This window comes from Dipodomys merriami, unplaced genomic scaffold, assembly GCF_024711535.1.
Source record: "Dipodomys merriami isolate MVZ:Mamm:240054 unplaced genomic scaffold, mDipMer1.0.p SCAF_573, whole genome shotgun sequence".
Taxonomy (NCBI): domain Eukaryota; kingdom Metazoa; phylum Chordata; class Mammalia; order Rodentia; family Heteromyidae; genus Dipodomys; species Dipodomys merriami.
The window spans coordinates 509,646-521,742 of record NW_027206150.1 but is presented as its reverse complement, the minus strand read 5'-3'; the positions used below and the strand labels follow the sequence as shown (position 1 = coordinate 521,742).

Genomic DNA, 12,097 nt, shown 5'->3' with positions numbered 1-12,097 from the left:
GAAAAAAACATTAAAATACACATCTAAGGGTTCATTTTCCTGACATCACATTATCTGACCTTTTCCGCTTGACTCATACATATACTAGATATTACAAATAAGGGAAACCATGGGACCTATGTTTCTTTGGGCCTGGCTTACTTCACTTAATATAATTTTTTCCAAGTTTTTCCATTTCCTAACAAATGGGGCAATATCATTCTTTCTGATGGAGGCATAGAATTCCATTGTGTATATATACCACATTTTCTTGATCCATTCATCTATTGAGGGGCATCTGGATTGGTTCCATATCTTAGCTATGGTAAATAATGCTGCAATAAACATAGTTGTGCTGGTAGCTTTAGTGTGGTCTTGTTTGTAAACATTTGGGTAAATGCCCAAAAGTGGGATTGCTGGGTCATAAGGGAATTCCATGTGAAGTCTTTTGAGGAACCTCCATACTGCTTTCCAAAGTGGTTGAACAAGTTTTCATTCAAACCAAGAATGAAGTAAGGTTCCATTCTGTCCACATCCCCTCCAGCATCTGTTGTTGTTAGAGTTCTTGATTTTTGCCGTTCTAACGGGAGTGAAGTGATATCTCAATGTTGTTTTGATTTGCATTTCTTTTATGGCTAGGGATGTTGAACATTTCTTCATGTGTCTATTGGCCATCCTTCTTTCTTCTTCAGAGAAGTTTCTCTTTAAGTCTTTCACTCACTTATTTATTGGGCAGTTGTTTCTTTGCGGATTTGTTGTTGGGGGGTTTAATTTTTTGAGTTCCAAGTATATTTTAGATATGAGACCCTTGTCCGTTGTATGGCTAATAAATATCTTCTCCCAATCCGTGGGCTTTCTATTGATCTTGCTAGCTATGTCATTTGCCCTGCAGAAGCTCTGCAACTTTATGCAATTCCATTTGTCCAACCTTTCTTTGATTTGTTGTGTTTCCGGGTCTCTATTCAGAAAATTTCCACCTGAGCCAAGGAGACCTAGGGTTTCTATCACCCTCACCTAGGAGAAAATAAAAATAAGAGCATTGTAGTATAAGAAACAAATTATATTAAAAGATGCCAATATAAACTATCATGAACAACACACACCTAGTATTTGTTTCTCATACCTGTAACACTAACTATAGCAAGGATTATATATGTGAGCCCGAGGCACCAAGCAGTTCATCATTTCAAAAATGTCTATTTGAAGACAGGTGCCAGTGTCTCATGCCTATAATCCCAGCTACTCACGAGGCTTAGATCTGAGTATCACAGTTCAAAGCCAGTCCCCATAAGACTCTTATCTCCAATTTGCAACTCAAAAACCAGAAGTGGCCTGTGGCTCAATTTGAGCACAGAGGCACAGGGAAAGTGCCCAGGCCCTGAGTTCACCCCACAACTGACTCAAAAAATAAATAAACTTTTTAATGGCTGAATTTCTTGTGAATTAAAATGACAGGTGTGTTATACAATTCTATAGACTACAACAGATTTCGTTATATTTGCAGTTAGAAAAAGCAACAGCACCTAACTAAAGGATTTTTTTTCATAAACTGGGGCAGACTGGTCTTTAATTAGAGGAAATTGCTGGACTCATATATAGTTTTTTTTGGTTGGTTTTTGTTTTAATTTTAGAACAGGATGAGAAACATTATTTCTGCCAATGGTCATTTGGATATGTTTAACATCATTCACAGGCCATGTAGAATTAACAGTAAAGACAAGACACAGTCAACTGGCAATAAACCTACTCGTTTTTATGCCATGTTCCAAGGGAATTGTTTAGCTTATATGTCCCTATGGCCTATAGTTTCCTATTCTTGTTTTAATCAAAATACAAGTATGTTCTACCAATTCAGAGTTTAGCCAGGCAATATGTAGTATTAGTGCTAAGAGTCGAGGAAAATTGTAACACAACCAGGGAAGCATAAAACCAACACTTTAGTAGCTGGACACTGAAGACTCAGGCCTATAATCCTAGCTACTCAGGAGGCTGATGATCACAGTTCAAAGACAGCAGGAGTGAGAAAATTTGTGACTCTTCTCTTCAATTAACAACCAAAAAGCCATAAAGGAAGCTGGGGCTCCAGAGGTAGAGTAGCCTTGATTAAAAAACCCAGGGGCAGCACACAATCATGATTTCAAGCTGAAGGTCAGGTACACAAATAAAAAAAAAAAAACATCAACAACAACAAAAAAAGAAACTGGGAGAAAACTAAGGAAAGGTTGCTATTGTCTATAAGAAAAATATACACATGACATGAATTGTGGAATGGTAAACTCACTGTACACACCTTAGTAACAAGTACATTTAAAAATAATCTGAGAAAACCCAAAGCCATGGGCCTTATGATGTGCATCTGCTTTCCAGAATTTCAAAGTTCCATCATCTGAGCTGGTACCTCACGGGTTGAAGCCCAGGGAGATTAGTAAATATGAGGGCAGAGATCTTTTCAGAATGTCCCACCAAATCTTTGCTTATGTTAGGCAAAAAACGAAACAAAGCAAGGAAAATAGACTTTAAGGTTAATTAGGCTGCTATTAAAGATTCAGATGTTGGTATACTTTGTGGAAGGGAAGGGAAAAATGGTTTAAATAGGGATGCAGGTGGAGCCATTGCAACACTGAGATGTACAACATTTTATGTCAAAAAATGAACTTTACAAATTTGGCGGGGGAGGTGGGGGATGGGAAGGGATAGGAAGGGGAAACAAAGGAGGAGGCAACAATGCTTCATAAGAAATGTACTCATTACCTTGCTCATGTAATTGTAACTTCTCTGTATGGTATTTTCACAATTAAAAAAATTTAAAAAAAAGATTCCAGGCAAAATTATACTGTTACATGATAAGTTAGTACATATGTATTGTAGATACTGAACACACATGTGTCAGAAAAAATATCCATGGATTCAAAACTGGAAACACTGAAGTGTCAAATCCCACATAAATCCAAAGACATTAATTGTTGGAGATTTTAACACACCACTCTCCCCACTAGATAGATCAACTCGGCCAAAACTCAACAGAGAAACCACAGATCTAAACAGCTGCATAGATCAACTAGATTTAACAGACATTTCCCGAATATTTCACACAGCAGCATCAGAATAAACGTTCTTCTCAGCAGTACATGGAATATTTTCTAAAATAGACAACATTTTAGGCCACAAAGCAAACTTGTCCAAATTCAGAAACATTGAAGTTATACCTTGCATTCTCTCTGACCACAAGGGAATAAATTTTGAACTCAACACCAAAAGCCACCAAAGAAAGTCCGGTATCATATGGAGGCTGAACAACACACTGCTGAATCACGAGTGGGTCATGGAAGAGATTAGAAAGGAAATTGAAATGTTCATGCTATTCAACAAAAATGAGCACACAAATTACCAGCTATTCTGAGACACAGCAACGGCAGTACTCAGAGACAAGTTTATAGCTCTGAGCTCCTACATCAACAAATTGGAGAGATCTGAAACCAACAATTTAATGACACATCTAAACCTCCTTGAAAAAGAGCAGCAAGTTAAACTCCAATCCAGTAGATGGAAAGAAATAATTAAAATTAAATCAGAATTAAATGAATTAGAATAAAAAAAACTATAGAAAGAATCAACAAAACAAAGAGTTGGTTTTTCGAAAATATTAACAAAATTGACAGACCCTTAGAAATCTTATCAGAAAAAGAAGAGAATACACCCAAATTAATAAACTCAGAGATGAGAATGGAAACATCACCACGGAAACAACCAAGATTCTGAACATTATAAGGGAATATTTCTCAAAACTTTATGCTAATAAGTTTGACAACTTGACAGAAATGGACCATTTCCTAGCAAATATTGACATGACAAAACAAAACCAAGATGAGTTAAACCAGCTTAACAGGCCAATATCAAGCATTGAAATAGAAACAGAAAATAAGAGACCTCCCAGCTAAGAAAAGTCCAGGACCAGATGGTTTTCAAGCGGAATTTTACAAGGACTTCAAAGCAGAGCTCACACCAATACTCCTCCAACTCTTCAATGAAATTGAAAGAGAAAGTTCACTACCGAACACACTCTATGAAGCCATCATAACCCTCATCCCAAAACCAGGCAGGGACTCATCAAAGTAAGAGAAGTATGGACCCATTTCTTTGATGAACATTGATGCAAAACTTTTCAACAAAATTTTGGCCAATCGACTTCAACAATTCATACAAAAAAATCATACACCACGATGAAACAGGATTCATTTCAGAGATGCAAAGACGGTTCAATATACGCAAATCGATTAATATTATACATCACATCAACAGGAGCAAGGATAAGAACCACATGGTTATCACAATAGATGCAGAAAAAGCATTCGACAAGACCCAACACCCCTTTATGATGAAGGTTTTGGAAAAATTAGGAATCCATGGGACATTCCTCAATACAATAAAGGCTGTATATGACAAACCTACAGCCAGCATTATACTTAGTGGTGAAAAACTAAAGCCATTTCCTCTTAACTCAGGAACAAGACAAGGATGTCCACTCTCTCCACTTCTCTTCAATCTAGTAATAGAATGCCTTGCTACAGCAATGAGACAAGATGCAAACATAAAGGGGTTCCAAATAAGGAAAGAAGAAATAAAACTCTCCCTCTTTGCAGATGACATGATCTTGTATTTAAAGAATCCCATAGACTGCACTCCCAAATTTCTCAAACTGATTCAAAAATTTGGCAAAGTAGCAGGGTATAGAATTAACCCTCAAAAATCAATGTCTTTTCTCTATGCAAACAATGAGAAAAGTGTGGCTGAAATTAGGAAACTAACTCCATTTGTAATAGCCCCTCAAAAAATAAAATACCTAGGAATTAACTTAACCAAAGAATTGAAGGACCTCTATGATGAAAACTTTAAAATCTGAAAAAGGAAATCCAAACAGAACTTAGAAAATGGCAAAACATCCCATGCTCCTGGATTGGAAAGATTAACATCACGAAAATGGCATGACTTCCCAAGGTTATCTACAAATTCAATGCAATACCTATCAAAATTCCACCCTCATTCTTCAAAGAAATAGAAGAGGCAATCCAAAAATTCTCATGGAACAATAAAAGACCCCGAATAGCAAAAATGCTCCTCAATGGAAAGAACACTGCTGGAGGAATATCAATACCAAATTTCAAACTCTACTATAAAGCCATAATAATCAAAACCACTTGGTACTGGCACAAGAACAGACCTCAGGACCAATGGAATATAAATGAAAACCCAGAAATGAACCTACATGCATATAGCCAACTAATCTTTGATAAGGGAGCTAACATAATAGAATGGAAGAAAGACACCCTCTTCAGAAAATGGTGCTGGCAAAATTGATTAACTACTTGTAGAAAACTAAAACTAGATCCTTATATATCACCCTGCACCCGAATCAACTCCAAATGGATTAAAGACCTCGAAGTCAAAGCAGACACTCTGAAAACATTACAGGATGGAATAGGAGAAACCCTAGGTCTCCTTGATTCAGGCCGAAATTTTCTTAATTTAGACCCAGAAACCCAACAAATCAAAGAAAGGTTAGACAAATGGGATTGCATGAAGTTGCAGAGCTTTTGCATGGCAAAAGTCATAGCTAGTAAGATCAATAGAAAGCCCACAGATTGGAATAAGATCTTCACTAGCCATACAACGGACAAGGGTCTCATATTTAAAATATACTTGGAACTCAAAAAATTAAATCCCTCAACAACAAATCCTCAAAGAAACAACTGCCCAATAAATAAGTAGGCTAATGACTTGAAGAGAAACTTCTCTGAAGAAGAAAGAAGGATGGCCAATAGACACATGAAGAAATGCTCAGCATCCCTAGCCATAAAAAATGCAAATCAAAATAGCATTGAGATACCACCTCACCATAGCTAGAATGGCTGTAATCAAAAACTCTAACAACAACAGATGCTGGAGGGGATGTGGACAGAATGGAACCTTACTTCACTGTTGGAGGGAGTGTAAACTTGTTCAACCACTTTGGAAAGCAGTATAGAGGTTCCTCAAAAGACTTCACATAAATCTCCCCTATGACCCAGCAATCACACTTTTGGGCATTTACCCAAATGTTTACAAACAAGACCACACTAAAGCTACCAGCACAACTATGTTTATTGCAGCATTATTTACCATAGCTAAGATATGGAAGCAACCCAGATGCCCCTTAGTAGATGAATTGATCAAGAAAATGTGGTATATATACACAATGGAATTCTATGCCTCCATCAGAAAGAATGACATTTCCCCATTTGTTAGGAAATGGAAAAACTTGGAAAAAATTATATTAAGTGAAGTAAGCCAAGCCCAAAGAAACAAACGTCCCATGGTTTCCATAATTTGCAATATCTAGTATATGTATGAGTCAAGCAGGAAAGGTCAGATAATGTAATGTTAGGAAAATGAACCCTTAGATAAGTATTTAAATGTTTTTTTTTCTTTCATGCATTTGATTCTAACTCATTTACAAATTATTTCTTTGTAGCTTTGTATGTCCCTCCCCCACAATACAACCCCTGATTTCACTATGTTTGATGTCGGTATAATTTGTGGAGGAGATGGGGACAAACATGTTGGTTAAGGATACAGGTGGACCCGATGCAACTATGAGAAGTACAAGTTGTCATGTCAAAAACGAACTTTATAACTTTGGTGTGTGGGGGGCGGGTTTGGGTGGGGGGGCGTGCAGAGGCTGGGAAGCGATGTGAAGGTTCAACAAAGGAGGAGGCAGCAATGCTTGATAAGAGATGTACTCATTATCTTGCCCACGTAATTGTAACCCCTCTGTAGAATATGTTTACAAAAAATTAAAATTAAAATTAAAGAAAAAAGAAACACTGAAGTGTAAGGTATATTAATTAGGTAAGTTTCATTAGGTAGCCATCGAAATGAACACCACATGGTATTCAGTCAGGTAAAGTAGTTTATTTACCTAACTGCTGCCCATGCCATACATGGCAGAGCGGCATGTAAAAAAAGGTGGAGCAACCTAACCTAGTGTCAGGACATATCTAGGCCAAGGATTGGATGAGAAGTGTTACCAGAGGCTGACCAGGTTGTGACTTAGCAGGAGGGGGAGGTGGCTATCTCCAGGTGTGTCAGATACCTAGTTAACACATAAAGGGTGGAAACAGCCAAGAAATGGGGGGGGGGGGTGTCTGCATAGGGTCTGCACGCTGGGGCAGACCTAATACCAAATACAGGTAGCTCCTCTGGCATGTGACTTCTGACTCCATTCTCTATCACTTTCTTTCTTTCTTTCTTTCTTTCTTTCTTTCTTTCTTTCTTTCTTTCTTTCTTTCTTTCTTTCTTTCTTCCTTCCTTCCTTCCTTCCTTCCTTCCTTTCTTCCTTCCTTCCTTTCTTTTCTTTCTCCTTCCCTCCCTCCCTCTCTCTATCTCTCCTCTCTTTCATTCAACCTCCCACTCTCCTCTACCTCAGTATTCTCAACTCTCAAATAATGAACACTTGCTGAGTTGAACTCACAGGCTGGGAAGAACAGCTCAATTGGCAAATGTGAAATTTAATTTAATATTTCCTCACACCTCTACCACAGGTCACTGGAATCAAATTGTGAACACTTAGCAGCATGGCATTTCAAGCCTTTTGGAAGAGGAAAGCAAGCAAATACATTGCATTCTGTGAGGTCCACCCAGGGAAGATGAGGCAGAGTCCTTCCTCTTCTTGGCTAAATCCCAGCCCAGTTTCTGGATCAGGAGATGTGACTGCCTCCAAGTGAACCAGGGATCTATATGACACAGGTACTGAGCAGCAACTTAGCCTCTTGTGGTGCTGAGATGAATGGCATGATTCAACATGATCCACTGTTGAGATTGATACTTCCTAAATTTTTGGTATATATATATATATATATATATATATATATATATATATATATATATATATATATATTTATATATATATATTTATATACTAAGTGACATGTAAATAAAATAAAATGAATAAATTACAATGAATAAATTTAACGAACTGATACCATTTGCAAATAATTATTGTACCTTAATAAATTAATGTCTTAAAGTATCCAATGCTATATCACACTTACATGGATGTTGATCTTCTTCAGCGTTTTAATTTAATTTATTTATTTTATTTATTTATTTTTTTGGGTCCAGTCGTTGAGTCTGATCTCTGGGCATGGTCGCTGTCCCTCAGCTCTTCAGCTCAAGGCTAGCACTCTACCACTTGAGCCACAGTACCAATTCCGGCTTTTTTTCCTGCTTATGTTGTGCTGAGGAATCAAACCGATGGCCTCATGCATGCAAGGCAAGCGCTCTACCACTGAACCACCTTCCCAGCCCCTTCAGCTTTTTTATGATATTGTTTTTTTTCTTTGTTGTTCAGATGAAAAAGCCTGCAAATAAATATACTTGTCTGACGTTCCTTTCTTTAGAAAATGAAAGGCAGTTTCATAATCTGGCTCTTTATGTGTCATCAAAATAATTTTTTTATAATTTCAAGTACATATTGTCTTAGACTTAGATCTCACTCATTTTCTTCTAAAAATACCTATGGGAAGGAGAAAATGAAGGATCATTCTGTTACTTTGGGAGCTTCTGTTCTTAAACACTGCAATAAATATTATGAATATCAACCTCTGAAACTATTCAGAAAGATGACTTGAAAGTTAACTTTCTACACACGCATGCTAGTCCCTCATCTAAATCACAGAACTTAAAATAAATAACATTTTAGCTGGGAGCCAGTGACTCATGCCTGTAATCCCAGATACTCAGGAACTGAGATCTGAGGATGGTAGTTCAAATCTAGCCCTAGCAGGAAATCTGTGACACTCTTACCTCCAATTAACCACCAGAAAACCAGAAGCGTCACTGTGGCTCAAGTAGTACAGTACTAGCCTTGATCTAAAGAGCTTAGGGACAGCACCCAGGCCTGGAGTTCAAGCCCCATGACCAAGAAAAATAAAAAAGGATAAAAAAGGGGGAAAGCAATTTTAACGCTATTATGCACATATGCACAAAAATTGTCTAGAAATAAAATTATAACAGCCCCAGGACTGGCAAAAAAAGAGATTAAAGTGAAATTGCCTTCAATCATTCATTTAGTCAATCTATACACAGGGCAGGCTCTTGAAATTCACATCACTAACTAAAGGGGTAGAATTTGAGAGGATCACAGTTCAGAACCAGTGTGCAAGGAAAGTAATAAGATTTTAATATCATCCTAAAGTCTTGCATGTTGGAATTCATTTGTGTTCCCAGCTGCTTTGAAGAAAGAACTGTGGAACTTAACCTTTGTTCAGCCATCAGCAAAATTGATAACCTATGAGCAAAGTAACTAAATTGATAAAGGATTGTTTTAATGGTAGAATACTTGTTGAGCAAACAAAATATCTAAATTCATACTCATTTCCTAAAAGAGGAAAGAAAAGTGAAGAAAGAAAGAGAAAAGAAAGAGAAAGAAAAGATAATAGAGATGGAGGAGGAGAGAAGGGAAGGAAGGAAGGAAGGAAGAAAGAAAGAAAGGGAAGAAGAAAGAAAAGGAGAAAGAGAGGTATAAATAAACATCTCAGCATGTGTCAGATGTTAATAATAACCGTAAAACATTTTAGCTATAAATGCCATCATTTAATTCTCTGGACAGAGACATTTTGTATCAAGCCCTGTTGTACGGACTTGGGACCCCCAAATGTCCACGAGGGACCACAAGCAATGCGAACAGCAAAAGAGTCGTTTATTTGCAAGCTCAAGCTTGGTCTTCCGTGCACTCGGTAACGGGTGCCGGTCAGAGTCCCCAAGCACAAAATCAGCATAGCTTTTATAGTATTGAGCAAACACTTTTAGGGAATTTCCACACAAGCAGTTACATGATTGGACTGAGTCCACCCTAACTGCACTGTCCTTTTTCTGAACTATTGCCATATTCTGTTCCTGGAACACTTGGGCAACTGCTCTGATTTCTTAATGGTGAGCAGAGTTGGTGGTAACCTGTGTTTTTTTTTTCTTTCTCTTGGGGTTAGTCTGAGGGCAGCCTAGCACAAGATGGTGGGGTTAATCTCAAATTGGAGTTACTTTGGCTCTTCATTCCCTCCTCTTCCAGACCATCGGGGACCAATCATGGTCCCCTAATTGGCAAAGTCTTCTATATTTACAGATTGGTATTGGGATCTCAGAACAAATAGATGGACTCTGCTGATCCTTTCTTTTACAAAGGACATCACTCTACAAGGTCCAATTGTGAGTAACAAAATTAACAGTACCAAAGGCCCTTTCATTTTCTTCCAGCAATCCTGACTCCATATATCACAGCTCACTTAATTTTTTTGGGGGGTCCGGTTGTGGGGCATGAACTCTGTACCTGGGCGCTGTCCCTCAGCTCTTCAGCTCAAGGCTAGCGCTCTACCACTTGAGCCACAGCGCCACTTCCAGCTTTTTTCTTTTTGCTTATGTGGTGCTGAGGAATCGAACCCAGGGCCTCAGGCATGCAAGGCAAGCACTCTACCACTGAGCAATCTTCCCAGCCCCAGCTCAATTAATTTCATACCAGCTGTACTCATAAGTTCCAATTTTAAAATATACTCATACCATTTGCTACATACTTAAAATTTCTGTGGTTTGTCCTCTTTACAAACATTTTAAGACATTCCTTACTTTGTAAATCCTTTCTTATCCAGAGTATACCAATTTTTTTTCCAATTCTTTTTGTAAGGCTTTCTTTACTACCCTCCTCTTCTTTATGATTCCTTGAGCTTCTTTGTGGCTAGAGTTTAAATCTGCTCTGTTTTCCTTTGACTTGTGGAAACAATTTATCTCAGAAAGCCTCAAGGAATGGGATGAAAAGCTTGCTAGATTTTAAGGCTAAGATTAGGGTGGGTCTCATTCCTTTTACTACCTCCATTGATTTAAAAAAATCTCTCCTTTATCTTTAAAAAACACCCAGGAAGAAGCAGGTTATTACCATACCAGAGACAAACTAGGCTATGGCCCTGAAGTGCCTAAGGCAAGCCAGTGATATCCTTGCCCCCAATATCCACTGTGGGAGTAGAGGGGCTTACTAGATATCAGCAAAAAATGTCCCACAAGATCTTATTTTGTAGCAGATTTCAACAGGGAAGCATTCTCAGGTGATGGAATCAAGCAGGAGTTCAGTCTATTTTACTGCGATGGAGGTGGTCTGGGTGATGATGTAGATTTCCTCCAGGTGACTGCCAGGCTGTTGTTGAACTTTACCCATTAGCATGTGCAGCAGCAGCACCAGCAGCAACAGCAGCAGCAGGAGCAGCAGCAGCAGCAGCGGCAGGGTCTCTCAGTGGCTCCAAGGAACAGTCACACCTCGTGCTGAGCTGCAAATTCCTACACAACCTGGTTAAGGACACATGACATATGCTTGGCAGGCTGTGACCCCACTAGATTTTAAAACTATTTAGACAACAGCCCGGGACAATTTACAAAGTTGCCAACATTTTAAACTAGATAGTTCTTTTAATAAGGCTAGGATTTTCTAGGCAGATATAGAGGGCTCAGGCCCATAATATTATTTCCCATGTCTTGTCTTTTCCTTCTGTCTGTTTTGCCACCTTTTTAAAAAAGTGAATCTGGTCCCTTGTTCTTAAAAGGGGATGATGGGCAAAGATTCATCTTCTGTCACTTCTTCAAGCTGACTCAGGGATGTTGATCCTAGTTAGCCAGGAGTCAATAACCATAGCCTATTTTACAAAGAGGTTATCAGGGTTAAATGTCATTAAGAACAATCTTTTAACTTTCAAAAAATGCACAGACCTTTGTTCTGGCTACAGCAGTGGAGCTTATTTAGACTTTTGGTTTGCAAAAGGATCTTTCTGGATGGCATAGTAATGTGATCTCTAGTAACATAAGAATGTCTGTGTTACCTAAGCAGGCCTTCAGACAGATATCAATAGAAACACACTCTCAAGTTTACAAAGATTTTTTTCCTGAGCAGATGAATTTCATGTAGCTGGCATCAGCTCAAAATTTACTGCCAATTAGGGCTTTTGGCACATACAGGTGTTGGGATCTAAACTATGTTCCACATTTTAAAACCTTATCTTTTTAGTACTATCACAGATGACTGACGAGTTCCTGTCCCTTACAAGGT

At 38.2% G+C, this 12,097-nt stretch overlaps 1 long non-coding RNA gene across 1 annotated transcript in view; it reads left to right on the top strand.

Annotated features, from left to right (window-relative positions):
- LOC138812971 (uncharacterized) overlaps positions 1–7,740 on the top strand; it is a 53,336-nt gene extending 45,596 nt beyond the window's left edge. The window contains exon 4 of the long non-coding RNA XR_011367670.1: positions 7,557–7,740. This is a non-coding gene — a long non-coding RNA (uncharacterized lncRNA). The remainder of the gene's footprint in view (positions 1–7,556) is intronic.
- The last annotated feature ends 4,357 nt before the right edge of the window (positions 7,741–12,097 follow it).